Raw genomic sequence first — 16,207 nt, 5'->3', positions numbered from 1 at the left:
ATTAAGACACAATAAGACAAAATTAAGACAAAATAAGACAAAAATGAGACAGAATAAGACATAAACAAGACAGAATAAGACAAAAATAAGAAAATAAGACAAAAAATATGACAGAATAAGACAAAAATAAGACAGAATAAAACAAAAATATGACAGAGTAAGACAGAATAAGACATAAATAAGTCAAAATAAGACAGAATAAGACAAAAAAAAAAAGACAAACATAAGACAGAATAAGACAAAAAGAAGACACAATAAGACAAAAATAAGACAAAACTCTGACAGAATACGTAAAGCCATTTACAATAACACTGTACTTCATCAAATGTCCTTTGATCTGGAAACAAACTAAACTAAACACCTCAAATGAGACAACTATTGTCTTTTAGATCAAAACAAAAGAAAACAAGTAAAAAACAAACCTGTCCCATAACCTACAGCACTTATTATTATTAAATAATATTAAATATATTGATGAACTTATTACTACTACATAATAACTGTTAAAATCTTCCTACTTGGTTATCATTAGTTTAATTACAGTCATTACAGTATTTCATTGAGAGCATTGCACTAATCTATGGGTTTACATCATTAATGCTAATCTAATGAGGTCATTTCAATCCTTTTATTTGCAGTTTTTCGCATCTGTCACAGTTTGTGCAACATGTTATTTGATGCTGCTGAAGAAAGAACGATAAAAATGACCTTTATAAGCTGTGAATTCCAACACCTGAATCTGATTTACGCATATTTCAGAGTTGCATTAAATGTACAAATATTTTTGACTCCATGTACAACTTAAACCTCCACAGTTTACTTCTACAATGGAAACACAGCTGCTTGTACATGGAAACTGTGTGTGCTTCATACAGATGCACAAAATATTGGAACAAATTAGGTTCAAAATGATGCAGAAATGGAGTTTCCTGTGAGGAAACAATAACATCAGGTCATCACACACAGCTTCCGTCTGCAGAAACCAGAGGAAAACATCTTAAAGTGGAGGTTCACCTGTGTATTTTCAGAGTGGATCATGATTCTGCATCTCAATTATATCTTCTTAATCTATTCTTGTATTTCAGTCTATCATTTTTCTTCTTTCTTCTTCTGTACGGCACTGTTTTTAATTGTACAGCAGCTTTATGTCTTTAACCCTTTCATGCATAGTGGTCACTATAGTGGACAGATATTCTCCAGCTGTTCTCTTGTACATTCATGGGCTTAGTTGTTTTAATTCCATGTCCTCCTGAGACCCAGCAATGCATTTTTGTCCTCTGTAGTGGACTAAAGTTTGACAGTTTTAATAAATAAATTTTTAAAAAAAATGCTGTTCATTGCAAAGGACATTCCATTAAAAAATAAATAAATGAAAATAATTTTAAAAATGTATCTGAAAAAACTGTTGCATTATGCAGTTTCCAATCAAGATGAATGTTTAATGTAAAAAAAAAAAAAAGCTATAGATCTTCACTTTTCTGGATCTCAAAAGGATATCAACCAACACAATGGATGCTCATGCATCATCTACACTGACATTCAGACCATTAAATGTAACTTTACTGTTCTTGATAAACCTGATATGCACTAACATTTTTGAATGTTAATCAGCTGCTAATTTTCTCAGACAAAAAGTTTTTGGGTTTTTTTTGCGTATTATCTCCATAACTAGTATTAGAATATGACAAAATGTGAGAAAACATCAGATTAGCTGCATTAAAAATGTTTTTATTTCATAGTTTTCACACAGTATATCACTTTATGATGATGGGTTTTAAATATATGTCTTCGCTTCAAAAATTTAACGCATCCCATCCAGCTGAGTAGACATTTTTGTAACTCCCTGAAAAATAAGTTCATAAAAAAATTCAATCGCACTGTTTTTTTCATGCTTAAAGAAGAATAAAAACACTCAGGAATAAAATCTTAAGGTTCTCATAATTCATGCATGAAAGGGTTAATCTGTTCTTGTATTTTATTCTTTTATTTTGGTTTTTCCCCTGTAAGTCATTTTGGAAAAAAGCATCTGCCAAATGCATAAATATAAATGTACATCTGAAGACCATCATACTGTTATTCGGCCACAATATTCACAACTAACACCAACATTCAACCATTATGAACACTTCCAAAACAGATAATAAACCATAGAGCATATCTGGAACACACCAGTGAACTAGTATTAGTCACACAAACTCAAATTAAAGGATTTGGTGGAAATTAGAGCCCGACCACCCGATTATAGCGTATCGGCCAATATCACTGGTCTACAATTTTTTAGAAATGATTTGCTTCAGAGATTAAATGTGCTAAATGTTACGTATTTTAATAAGATTAATTGGAAAATAAATGGCAAAAGTGCCGGTTTGCTCATGTTTTCAAGGTATATTATTAAGTGTTATTACACATATATATTGGTTTATGTACATTTATATAATAGTTTTATAAATCTTCCACTAAATAGAACCTGTAAAGTGAATGTATTCTAATGTGCAGACAGTGTTTTGAAGTAGATCTTGTAGCTCTGAGACAAATATTCCTTTTGAGTTAAACCCATTCTCTCGTTAATTCTTGAATTTCACATTTTGACCCAAGGCTGTATCTTGGAAAGTTCAGCCAATCAGCATTTTTTACTTGACTTTTCTTTATCAGTGACTCTCATGTGATAAAATTTCATTACTTTTATTCTGGAAGCATTTTCCTTGTAGACCAGTGTATGTAACCGATTTATTAACTTTTTTGCTGCGGAGATTCTGTCACACACACACAATCACAGACCGCTACCCCCCCTTTTAATTATCGGAATTATCTGAATAACGTCATTTTTTTCAATATCGGACCGATAAATATTGGTGCCGATATTTATGCTGAACACATCTGAAAAAGATGTTCTTTTCATGTCGTGGAATCGAATGGAACTAAATATCAAACAGTGTGAGAACGTCACAACATTTAATCAGACGTATAAAACCTTCTCTTCCACAGATACAGAACCAGTGAACAGGTGTGCAACAGTAACAGTTATTGATGGGATGTTATCATTTATTCTCTTTTTCTGTAATTTAATAACTGACCTGTTCTTTCTACAAACTGTAAACATCAGCTGATTAGACGAGTCGTGTAAAACTGGGGTTGGACAATATCAGCTCAGCTTCTTCTTCCTCCTTTTCAGACATAAATGAAATTGTCACATTTGTGTGACATTTGGTTTTCTTTTTTGGTTGATGTATTTCCATATTCCACTTTTTTTTTGCTTATTTTAAACTTTTTTTTAATTACATTGATGATTTTGTTCAGGTTTTCATAATTTTTCTTCAAGTTTGGATTATTGTTTTAATTTTTCTTTTATTTTCTTTCTCAATTTGTCCTTATTTTGAATTTTTCTTTTTTTAATGAATTGTATATTGTGTTCATTTCATTGAATATATTGTATATTTTTATGTTCTTGATTATTTTCTATTTCTTGATTTCATTATTATTTATATCTATCTATCTGTCAAATTATACACTGTGATAATTATCGATATTGATCAGTACTGACAAAAATGTGATGTTGTTTTTATTGTCCATCCCAGTGCTATGTGAACATGTTCTTTTCAGACTGTGTGTGATGACCGTGCACATTTAAAGCCCATAATAAAATAATACTGTGTGCGTGTAGTTCAGTTCAATCGCTGACTCTGCAGTATATCTCATTTGTCTCAGTGGCTGTAGAATTATTACACCTCCCCCCTTCCCATCTCACTACTGCATGACTTTCCACCACAGCCAACATGCTATGGAGTAATACTGTTGCCAGGCAACCATCTGCTGTTGCCAAGCAATCCATTAATGAGGATAGATATTAGAATGTGACCCTATTGACCTGCAGCGGGTGGATGCGGTTCAGTTAAACCCTCCAAACACTGATGCCTCTGGGTTTGATGTCATACGGTTTAGTTCATTACACACTAAATCTGACAGAACAGTTTTTGGGCCCATTTCTGCCTCTGTGGTGAAAAAAAAAAAAACATCGTATGAGTCAAAATCATGACTTAGTGCCTCGGTATGTAACAGTGAAATCTGACTGGACCTCTTACTGCCATCAGTGTAAGTGCAGTTAATGTTATATTTTTACATCACTGGGGTTGTATACATCTAATACATATACACCTTATGAAGACACAGACATTAGTATAGATTTATGCCACATATGAAATGAATTCAAATTCATTTTAGTCTTTTGTGATTAACAGCCAAACATAATAGGATTTTCTACAAACTACTGATAGTGGATGACTCCAACAGAAAGAAAAGCTTAAAAAACAAAAAAAACAAAAACAAAACTAAATCATTGTGATTAGGAGCAGATGTCTGCCATGTTACTGGTTGACCTTAAGAATCACAAAAAAAATTGGCTAAATAATATATCCTATATTGCCTGTATATATCCTATATTACCTGTATATATCCTATATTGCCTGTATATGTATATCCCATATTGCCTATATATATCCTGTATTACCCGTATATATCCTATATCACCTGTATATATCCTATATTGCCTGTATATATATCCTATATTACCTGTATATATCTTTTATTGTCTGTATATATCCTATATTCCCTGCATATATCCTGTATTACCTGTATATATCCCATATTGCCAGTATATATATCCTATATTGCCTGTATATATTCTATATTACCTGAATATATCCTGTATTGTCTGTATATATCCTACATTGCCTGCATATATATATATATATATATATATATATATATATATATATATATATATATATATATATATATATATATATATCCTATATTTCCTGTATATATCCTATATTACCTGTATATATCCCACATTTCCTGCATATATCCTGTATTGCCTGTATATATATCTTTTATTGCCTGTATATATTCTATATTACCCGTATATATCCTATATTACCTGTATATATATCCTATACTGCCTGTATATATATATCCTGTATTACCTGTATATATCCTATATTTCCTGTATTTATCCCATATTTCCTCTATATATCCTATATTTCCTGTATATATGCTATATTTCCGGTATATATGCTATATTTCCTCTACATATCCTATATTTCCTCTACATATCCTATATCACCTGTATATATCCTATATTCCCTGTATATATCCTATATTTCCTGCATATATCCTATATTTCCTCTATATATCCTATGTTCCCTGTATATATATATATATATATATATATATATATATATATATATATATATATATATATATATATATATATATATATATATATATATATGATTAGTAGTAAAGGAGGCCGATAACCGATATTTGGAGCCGATATTAATTTGCAGCAAAACTGAAAATATTGGTGTCAAAATTTTCAGTAATATGAACTCCAACACTTAACTTTATTTAAACTTTAAATGCCTTTAAGCATATGTTTATTAAACAATTTTTCAGGTTTGCAACATGTTAAAGTTTTTTGTTTTATTAATCTTAGACAATAAATATATTTGTTTAAAAATTCTAACAAAAAGTGCAGGGAGCTCCCAGGCTCAGCAGCATGCCTTATAAACTTAAATGAAAATTTAAATAAATAAATGGCTTCCTGAAGTTTTATAAAGTAAATAAAACAAAGTTAATTAAAATGTGCACAGAAATGTGAGTTTCTGGCCTTAAACAACCATTATTGCTCTACAGTTTTCTGTCAGACAGACGCTGCTTTGCTGCCAGTTTCTGCAGCCTCTCATGTGGCCTACACACACACACACACACACACACACACACTTCTCTATCCATCCCCTTAACATGCTATCCTTCAATAAACCTAACTCAGCATTTCCGCTGGTCAGGTTTTGCCGTGGCGCAGCGCCACAACTCATCTTTTTGGCGCAGTGCCTCAGCAAAATCCTCTCCGCCACACCATAAATTTCATACAAAAAAACAATCACTGTTACATTAGACTTATTATACATATGTATAACATATAACAGCCCAGGACAAACATCCTACCCCCTCAAATGAAAGTTTGCAAAGATTCAGGAAGCAGAGAAAAGGTAAATGGGCGTTACATTTCACTTTCACACCGCCCTCCCCCTATAGTATTTTAAGTACGACGGAAACCAGACGATACCCCCCCACACCCCCGCCGAACAGCACCCTGATTTCCTATACTGCCTGTATATATCCTGTATTTCCTGTATATATCCTGTATTTCCTGTATATATCCTATATTGCCTGTATATATCCTATATTACCTGTATATATCCTATATTTCCTGTATATATCCTGTATTTCCTGTATATATCCTATATTGCCTGTATATATCCTATATTACCTGTATATATCCTATATTACCTGTACATATCCTATATTGCCTGTACATATCCTATATTGCCTGTATAGATCCTGTATTTCCAGTATATATCCTATATTACCTGTATATATCCTATATTGCCTGTACATATCCTATATTACCTGTATATATCCTATATTGCCTGTATATATCCTATATTACCTGTATATATCCTATATTGCCTGTATATATCCTATATTACCTGTATATATCCTATATTGCCTGTATATATCCTATATTACCTGTATATATCCCTGTATATATCCAATATTGCCTGTATATATCCTGTATTACCTGTATATATCCTATATTGCCTGTATATATCCTATATTGCCTGTACAGATCCTGTATTTCCAGTATATATCCTATATTGCCTGTACAGGTCCTGTATTTCCAGTATATATCCTATATTGCCTGTATATATCCTATATTGCCTATATACATCCTATATTACCTGTATATATCCTATGTTACCTGTATATATCCTATATTGCCTGTATATATCCTGTATTACCTGTATATATCCTATATTACCTGTATATATCCTATATTGCCTGTATATGTCCTATATTGCCTGTACAGATCCTGTATTTCCAGTATATATCCTATATTGCCTGTACAGATCCTGTATTTCCAGTATATATCCTATATTGCTTGTACAGATCCTGTATTTCCAGTATATATCCTATATTGCCTGTATATATCCTATATTGCCTGTATATATCCTATATTGCCTATATATATCCTATATTACCTGTATATATCCTATATTGCCTGTATATATCCTATATTGCCTGTATATATCCTATATTACCTGTATATATCCTATATTACCTGTATATATCCTATATTGCCTGTACAGATCCTGTATTTCCAGTATATATCCTATATTGCCTGTACAGATCCTGTATTTCCAGTATATATCCTATATTGCCTGTACAGATCCTGTATTTCCAGTATATATCCTATATTGCCTGTATATATCCTATATTGCCTGTACAGATCCTGTATTTCCAGTATATATCCTATATTGCCTGTACAGATCCTGTATTTCCAGTATATATCCTATATTGCCTGTATATATCCTATATTGCCTGTACAGATCCTGTATTTCCAGTATATATCCTATATTGCCTGTACAGATCCTGTATTTCCAGTATATATCCTTATATGTCCTACATATTCTTATCCGCAGTATACAGTTAGCTTTTGTATATTTTAGTAGAATGAGTATATTTCATATTTGATCTTGTAGTTTTTGTACACTTTTCAGTGTTTTGTGTGATATTTTTATAAAGTCTTCTATTATATTTGACAGACAGCTGTAGTATAATATTTATGTGATGGTGGAAAATGCAAACATGATTTAAAGTAGAGTGTGTGTGTGTTTTAATCTGCCATCTGTTCACTGCTGTGACTGAGCGTCTTCTTCTACAGCCACAGAACAAACAGACGTAGAAGCTTTCACACACAGTTCATGTTCAGATCAGGTTTATGGTCAACATCCACCACCGATGGTGTTTATGAAAGAAGAGGGCCAAATAAAGTGTACAAATACTGACATGTCTTCTATAATAAGAACGTATGTCAGAACGATGAGATATTAGTTCACAGAAATGCCCTGTCCACCTACGTGGATGGATGTAGATATGCTGCATGTTAACACAAAAATACAAAATAAACAAACAAACAAAATCCTTCCAAAGAGCAGCTTTTTAAAACTGTCTGGATTCCACACAGATGCATGTATGAACTGTCAACACGGAACATATGGACTGGGTTTGAACTCCAACACACAGGAGAACAAAAGCAACACAAATAACACAAACACAACACAAACACAACACACAAATACAACACTAAAACTACACACCAAGTACACAAAAACAACACACAAAGTAGACAAAAACAACACACAAATACAACACACAAACAACACAAAAACAACACACAAACAACACAAACACAACACACAAACAACACTAAAACACACAAACACACAAACAACACTAAAACAATACACAAACACAACACACAAACAACACTAAAACAATACACAAACACAACACAATCAACATAAACACAAGATAAAAACAATACACAAACAACACAAAAACAACACACAAACAACACAAAAACAACACACAAACACAACGCAAAAACAACACAAACATAACACAAACCAACACAACACACAAACACAACCCAAATACAACACACAACCGACACAAAAACAACACATAAACAGCACACAACACAAACACAACACACAACCAACACACAACCAACACACACCCACACAAAACAACACAAAAACAACACACAACCAACACAAAAACAACCAACACAAAACCAACACACTAACAACACAAAAACAACACACTAACAACACAAAACCAACTCACTAACAACACAAAACCAACTCACTAACAACACAAAACCAACACACTAACAACACAAAACCAGCACACAACCAACACAAAACCATCACACTAACAACACAAAACCAGCACACAACCAACACAAAAACAACCAACACAAAACAACCAACACAAAACAACACAAAAACAACACAAAACCAACACACAACAGGAATTCCAACAGGTTGTATAAATCCACTGGGGTTTTGTCCAAATGAACCTAAACATAGTTTTAGAGGGTTCAAATTCAAACTGTCTGAACTATTCGGGTCCAAATCCACACATACAGTGGGTTTACATTAATATGAGCCCTTTAACTCACTGGGTCATTACCGACATCACAGACTAAAGCCTGTTCCATCCCATAATAGTTCTGTCCTATTTACAGTCCAACACTAATATTTGTTTTTATGCATTTGTTTTCCTGTGTTTGTGGTACAGATTGGTTTGACCCACTGGAGGAATGGACCCGTTTAAACCTGTATTTGTGTCCGTCCCATCTGCCGCTGTATTAGTGCGAACAGAGTCATTATGTTCAGCTGCTCAGTAAACATGGAGCTAAACTGTCATTATTCTGAGGACATGAATGAAAACATGAGTCATTTTGAATTTTTAGTCATTCATCTGATTTTCCAAATGGTGACTTTCATTCAGTGGCTGCAGCTGTGACACCATGACTCACTTCAGACGTGGAAGAAAACTGGAGTGTGGGTGTGACTGTTGTAAAACGGCCCAATAGCGCCATCTGTAGTTCTTTTAATGGAGTCCCCACCAAGGTTCTAATAGTTTGGGATTTTTCATTACCTCTGCCTGGAGGTATTGTGATCACTTTGCTTTGTGTGTTTGTTTGTTAGCAACTTTACAGGAAAACTATTCCAACCATCTTTACCAAATTGTACCCACTGATAGGCCTAGGACCTGGGACCAACCCATTAAATTTTCAAAGTTCAAGGTCACAGCAGGGTCACAATATCTACAATTTTCCTATCTCTCATCGTTGAGCAATTTTCAAAAATTCATAAAAAATTCAAAATGACTCAGATTAGCCTCCAATTTGATCCACCCGTAGCTTATAACAATATCGTGTATCTGGCACAAAACTGTCCACATCCACTGTGGAATGTGGACTCTGTGGACATTTACATTTAACACTGAAAATCCCATTCACAACGTATTTTTCATTATAACTCAACAAATGTTGATTGGAATTTAATCTAATTTGACATACACATGACTGGTACCAAGCTTCAACTTTTTCTGCTGTATGGAACAACCTGGAAACTGTTGAATTTAAAAAGAAATAGTCGATCCACACATGCACACCGTTTGTGGTGCTTGGCAGAGGTTTGTGTTCTCTGAACACTTGTTATATAGTTTAGTTTTATTTAGTTTTGACTTTTTTTTCCCTCTAAATCAGTTCGTTTTAATTCATTTTTAGAGCAGGCTTACTAGTTTGTATTAGTTTTTGTTTTCTTCTAAATGCTTAGTTTTAGTTTAGTTCTAGTATTAATTCTAGTTTTGTCGTATCTTTTCTCTTCTTCGCTGTTGTATTCAAATAAATCCCAGACAGGACTCTGCTGCTTTCTCCCAACTTTAGTCTCCATGTTTCCAGGTAGAGTGGGGACCAGAAGACGACTGGAAACGACATGTGATGAGAAGTGACGGACCATGAAGTACCGTATGGTGCCGTTAGCTAAAATTGCTCAAGTGAAATAAATCGATTTCATATCAATCCAACATCGACAAAGACGAAAATGAAGGGAATTTTTCCATAATTTTTATACGTTTTAGTTAGTTTTGTAAGGACACAATACAGTTTCAGTTAGTTATCGTTTTTTCTTTTAATTGTAGTTTTTATTTATTTCAGTTAACGAAAATGTTTTTTTTTTTCAGTTCTAGTTTTCGTCATTTCGTTAGTTTTCATTAACGATAAAAACCTCAGTCCCCACATAAGGCTTCACTTCCATTGGTTCACTCATCTTTTAGGTCCAAACACACCTTAGCAACAGTCCATGTGATTGGACGGTTTGAATACACATGGTTTGACTCATGTTTATACCTGAATCAACAACCTGATCTGAAAACAGCTGAAGAACTTCGACATCAAGTCACACACTTTCACTACAAATGACCCAACAGTTTATAAAGTAAACCTCTGCATTAGGTTCCACAGTAGGGATGCTAATTATCAATTAATCCATTAATCATTAGTTGGTTGACCTTATTGATCGATTAACGATTAATTGATAAGCGACGATTTTCCTGAGAACCTGAATTTCTCTTTTGATAGTGTCAATAAGAATAAAAGTTAAACATTGTTTCTATACTTCATGAAAAAATCATGTCATATTCCTTAATGACTGATTCATAGAACCACTGGATACAGAACAGACAAAGACATTTATGGAATAGAATGAAAGAAATTCAACAGAGAAATAAAATGAAATAAATGGATCTGAAGAGGGGCAGTCACATGACCTTCCCCCAATACAAGACACAGGAGAGCCTTGGACTAGGGATGTAACGATAACGATAAACCGCGGTAAAATTGCACGGTTAGTATTACCATTTAAAGTCTAATTATCATGATAACCGTGTTTAATTACCGCACTTTTCCGGAGAAAATGCCTATGTAAAGATCTGCTTTTATGTCAAATATTTGAGTATAGTTTTAATTTATTACAATTTTAATTTTATATACCTAATATTTGGAACCAATATTTACTTTTAAAGTCTTTGAAAAGGCTCATTAAGCATCTGTGTGTCATTTAAGCAATAAATTATATACATTTTTCAAATCGGATTTTATATTTTTTTTGTGTGTTTTTTGTCCTTTTATGTTTTTATAGTAGGCTAAAGTGAAAAAATAATAGGCAGATGATATAGATGAAGTTGTGCTGGAAAAAAAAGATACCAAACATGGGTATAGTAAACATTTGTTTATATAGTTTATAAAGGTAAAATCAAAAGTACTGAAAAACAACCAAAATAGGTTCAGACCACTAAGGGTTAATATTTGAACGTTTCTGCAACAGAAAGTGGATTGTGCCAATTATTTTATTTGTTTTTTTTTGTTGTTGTTGTTTTTTCAAAATATAACTTGGTTAAATTATTTCAGTGTGTGTCTAAGTACTTTTTGAACATTTTGAGCATAGTTTCAACAATAATAATGATAACCGTGAATTTTTGTCACAATAACCATGAGATGAAATTTTCATATTGTTACATCCCTACTTGGGACACATAAATTTGCATCCCATAGTACATGTGGATAATAGCTCAGTAATGCTACGTTTTCACTACATGGTACCGGCTTGACTTAACTCAGCCTTTTTGCGTTTCCATTATGTGAAAGAACCTGGAATCTGGTACTAGTTTTTTAGTACTTGCTCCATCGAGGTTCCAAATTGGGTGTGACATGTAAACACTGCAGACACCCGATTGGTCAGAGAGTTGTTCCTGCATCACTGTGTCATTAATGCACAACCCACCATTAAAAAAAAAACAAACAAAAAAGAAACAAACCCAGATTCTGAAGTTGACAGTAAATATATCAGTTGGTTAATCCATGATGACAGCTGACAAAACTCCACCCTGGTTGGTCCAGGAGGTTCAGACATTTCTGTCCTTGGTGGATGATGAAAAGATTCAGCATGAGTTTGACAGGACAACAAGCAACAAGCAAGTTTATCAGCAACTCTGTGAGGAGATGTCATAGAAGTTACACGTAGCATCGCTATGACGACCAGGTACTCTAAAGTCGGTAGTATCCTGTAATAGAAATGGTCTTCAGGAATAGGACCTGGTACCTGAGTCCTGTCAAGCCGGTTCCACGTCATGGAAACGCAGAATATGTAACAATATGGTCTACGATGTTCGAATTCCAGCAGTAACGGTTGCATTTTTTTCAAAATTTTACATGTTAAAAAAGGGGGCGGAGTCAAGGATGCCGGAATGCAAATCTGCAATCGATACAGAATTCTAACTAGTCCTAGAAACGTTAGCTTACCTTGTCATTGCTGATCACAGGGGTCATGCTAACATGCTAACTAGCTTCTTAAAGCAGGGTTAGGGTTAGTACTGAGCATACATCCATGTGGACAATGGACTGTCTTCTGCCGTCTTCATCCATTGGCTGAGCACCAACAGGAAATAGAACTCTACAGACGCATTTTGGATTCATTAAGTCCTCACGGTCTTACTGTTTCTGGTTTGTTACCTCCGCCAAGGAGGTTATGTTTTTGCCAGGGTTTGTTTGTCTGTTTGTTTGTCTGTTTGTTTGTTTGTCTGTCCGTTAGTGTGCAACATAACTCAAAAAGTTACGGACAGATTTTGATGAAATTTTCAGGGTTTGTTGGAAATGGGATAAGGAAGAAATGATTAAATTTTGGTGGTGATCGGGGGTGGGGGGGGCCCACGGGGGGGGCCACTGATCAGCCTTGGCGGAGGTCTGCGCTCTCTGATTGCTTCTAGTTTTTTTTCATTTGAGTAATTAAACTAGAAGCACTTTTTTTTCATTTGAGTAATTAAACTAGAAGCACTCGGAGAGCGCAGACCTCCACCAAGGCTGATCAGTGGCCCCCCCCGTGGGCCCCCCCACCCCCGATCACCACCAAAATTTAATCATTTCTTCCTTATCCCATTTCCAACAAACCCTGAAAATTTCATCCAAATCTGTCCATAACTTTACGGACAGACAAACAAACAGACAGACAAACAAACAAACCCTGGCAAAAACATAACCTCCTTGGCGGAGGTAATTATGGGTGAAATGTGCGTTGTAACACAAGCACTATTGAACATGTACCGAGTAAAATATGACTGAGAACTGAGTAGTAATGTCTTACACTACTGCGATACAACAACAAGTAATCTGTTACTGTAATGGTTTACTTTTGTAAGGTGGTAATCCCACCACTGTTTATCAGGTCCAGACATAGAGTATAGAGGGTATGCACGTGACGTCACCACTAGCAGAAGTCACCATGGTTACACCCACTGTGTGGCAAGAAGAGGGAGATGAGTGGCAGCGTTGGCTCCAATACTGTCTAAACTGAAGAACAGTATTTAACTAGAAGCACTCGGAGAGCGCAGACCTCCGCCAAGGCTGATCAGTGGCCCCCCCCGTGGGCCCCCCCACACCAAGGAGGTTATGTTTTTGCCAGGGTTTGTTTGTTTGTTTGTCTGTCTGTCTGTTTGTCTGTCCGTTAGTGTGCAACATAACTCAAAAAGTTATAGACAGATTTTGATGAAATTTTCAGGGTTTGTTGGAAATGGGCCCCCCCGTGGGCCCCCCCACCCCCGATCACCACCAAAATTTAATCATTTCTTCCTTATCCCATTTCCAACAAACCCTGAAAATTTCATCCAAATCTGTCCATAACTTTTTGAGTTATGTTGCACACTAACGGACAGACAAACAAACAAACAAACTAGAAGCACTCGGAGAGCGCAGACCTCCACCAAGGCTGATCAGTGGCCCCCCCCGTGGGCCCACTCACGCCAAGGAGGTTATGTTTTTGCCAGGGTTTGTTTGTCTGTCTGTCTGTCTGTCTGTCCATTAGTGTGCAACATAACTCAAAATGTTATGGACAGATTTTGATGAAATTTTCTGGTCTGCGCCCCGCCCGTGGGCCCCCCCACCCCCGATCACCACCAAAATTTAATCATTTCTTCCTTATCCCATTTCCAACAAACCCTGAAAATTTCATCAAAATCTGTCCATAACTTTTTGAGTTATGTTGCACACTAACGGACAGACAAACAAACAAACAGACAAACAAACAAACCCTGGCAAAAACATAACCTCCTTGGCAGAGGTAATTAAAAAAAAAAAAAAAAAAAAATGGGGAAGAGCTGTTGTGCGATTGATTGTATGAACAGGTTTGAAAAGCAGTTGGAGCTATCGTTTTACAGACACCGAAAGACAAAGAAAAGAGAAGTAGATGGATCCACAAATCCAGGAAACCAGACCTAGATCTGTGGCTGTACTTTTGGGTCAAATCAGACCTTAAATGATGTATTGTTTTGGCTAACGTTCCTTCTTAGTGCAGCTCTTGGTTTCATGATCAGATCTTTCGTGGTTTTTGTCTTCATTTTGTGATTGTGAACCTTGTGCTCCTACATGATTTGTAAACTAACTTAAACAGAGGCTAACCTAGTTTTTCAAATACGGGGGAACTGGAGAATAAAGCTATGACGGAGTATAAGGCAACATGAGAAAATAAAAACACTTGTCACTACGAGTATAAAGTCATAAAATATCAATAAAAAACCTGTAATTTTATGATAATAAAGTCGAATACAAAAAGAATCACAATATTATGAGACTAAAGTCATAGTTATAAAAACAAAACTCATAATCAAACTCAAAACAAATAATTTAACAAAAATGTCATTCGTTTATGAGATTAAAGTCGTCAAATTCCGACAATTATGCCACAATATTTCAAGAATAATATCTGAATTTAAAAACAGGTGGTATAAATCTGCTAATTTCCCAGAATGCAGTGGTGCCCTGCTGGTCCACAGCAGTAGTATCTGTGTTGGATAAAGTACTTGATCTGAACTAGACTCAGTAAATCTGCTCAGTCCCAGTAGATCATGCATATATTCACTGGGGTCAGTCCACGGTCTACTGGAAATGACCTTTGGATCAGCTGGTTCTGGGCCCTAGTTTTGGACCCTGGTTGTCAGTCATGATGAAACCGTGTATATTTGTTTCAGGTAAAAATAGCGCTGATCCCCTCCATCCTGGATCAAGTCAGGATCCTCCATTTGTGTCCACATGTCAGTGTTCATGGACCACTTGGTCTTTGGTAGCTCGTACGGATCCATGTCCAGTCCAATTGTCCTTCATTTAATTTCATATTTCACATTTTCCCGGTCTGGCTGTGTTTACTGCTATACTCCATCATGTTGAGCAGGTTGGTGTTTGCCACTCAGTCTGACTTAAAGGGGCGTGGCCTGGGGGGGAAGTGACGTATGTGCATACCCTCTATATCTGTAATGAAGTCTAGTCCCACATGTGGACACATATTTAAGTCCATATGTGAAAGGAGTTTAAACCTCAGGACAAAGGGAATAAATCCAACATGGAAATACCTGATCTTTATTCATACAAAACCAACACTAGCCCAGAGATGAGATAAAACACACACACACACACACCAGTGTCAAGAAAAACCTACTGCTGTGTAACAATGACAAACAGTAAATGTGTGTGTGTGTGTGTGTTTATGACACTGTCCTCTGCACAACCCCCCCCCCCCCCCACACACACACACACACACACACACACACACACACCTGCTGACTGTGGGTTATTATAGTCACATATGACACTAGTCTGTACTATAACCACCAAACACTAGAGCCATAATAAAACCATGAATATTCTTACACAGGACATTTCATATCAAAATTCATAAATTCGATA

At 35.2% G+C, this 16,207-nt stretch overlaps 1 protein-coding gene across 2 annotated transcripts in view; it reads right to left on the bottom strand.

The window, feature by feature from the left end:
* The window catches only part of LOC115423512 (protein TANC2-like), a 93,609-nt gene that overhangs the window by 53,295 nt on the left and 24,107 nt on the right, over window positions 1–16,207 (bottom strand). The gene's annotated exons all lie outside the window — the stretch shown is intronic.

Source organism: Sphaeramia orbicularis, chromosome 8 (assembly GCF_902148855.1).
Source record: "Sphaeramia orbicularis chromosome 8, fSphaOr1.1, whole genome shotgun sequence".
In the NCBI taxonomy this organism is placed as follows: Eukaryota; Metazoa; Chordata; class Actinopteri; order Kurtiformes; family Apogonidae; genus Sphaeramia; species Sphaeramia orbicularis.
Note: the sequence above shows the minus strand (reverse complement) of the source record. Positions and strands in the feature narration are given on the sequence as shown.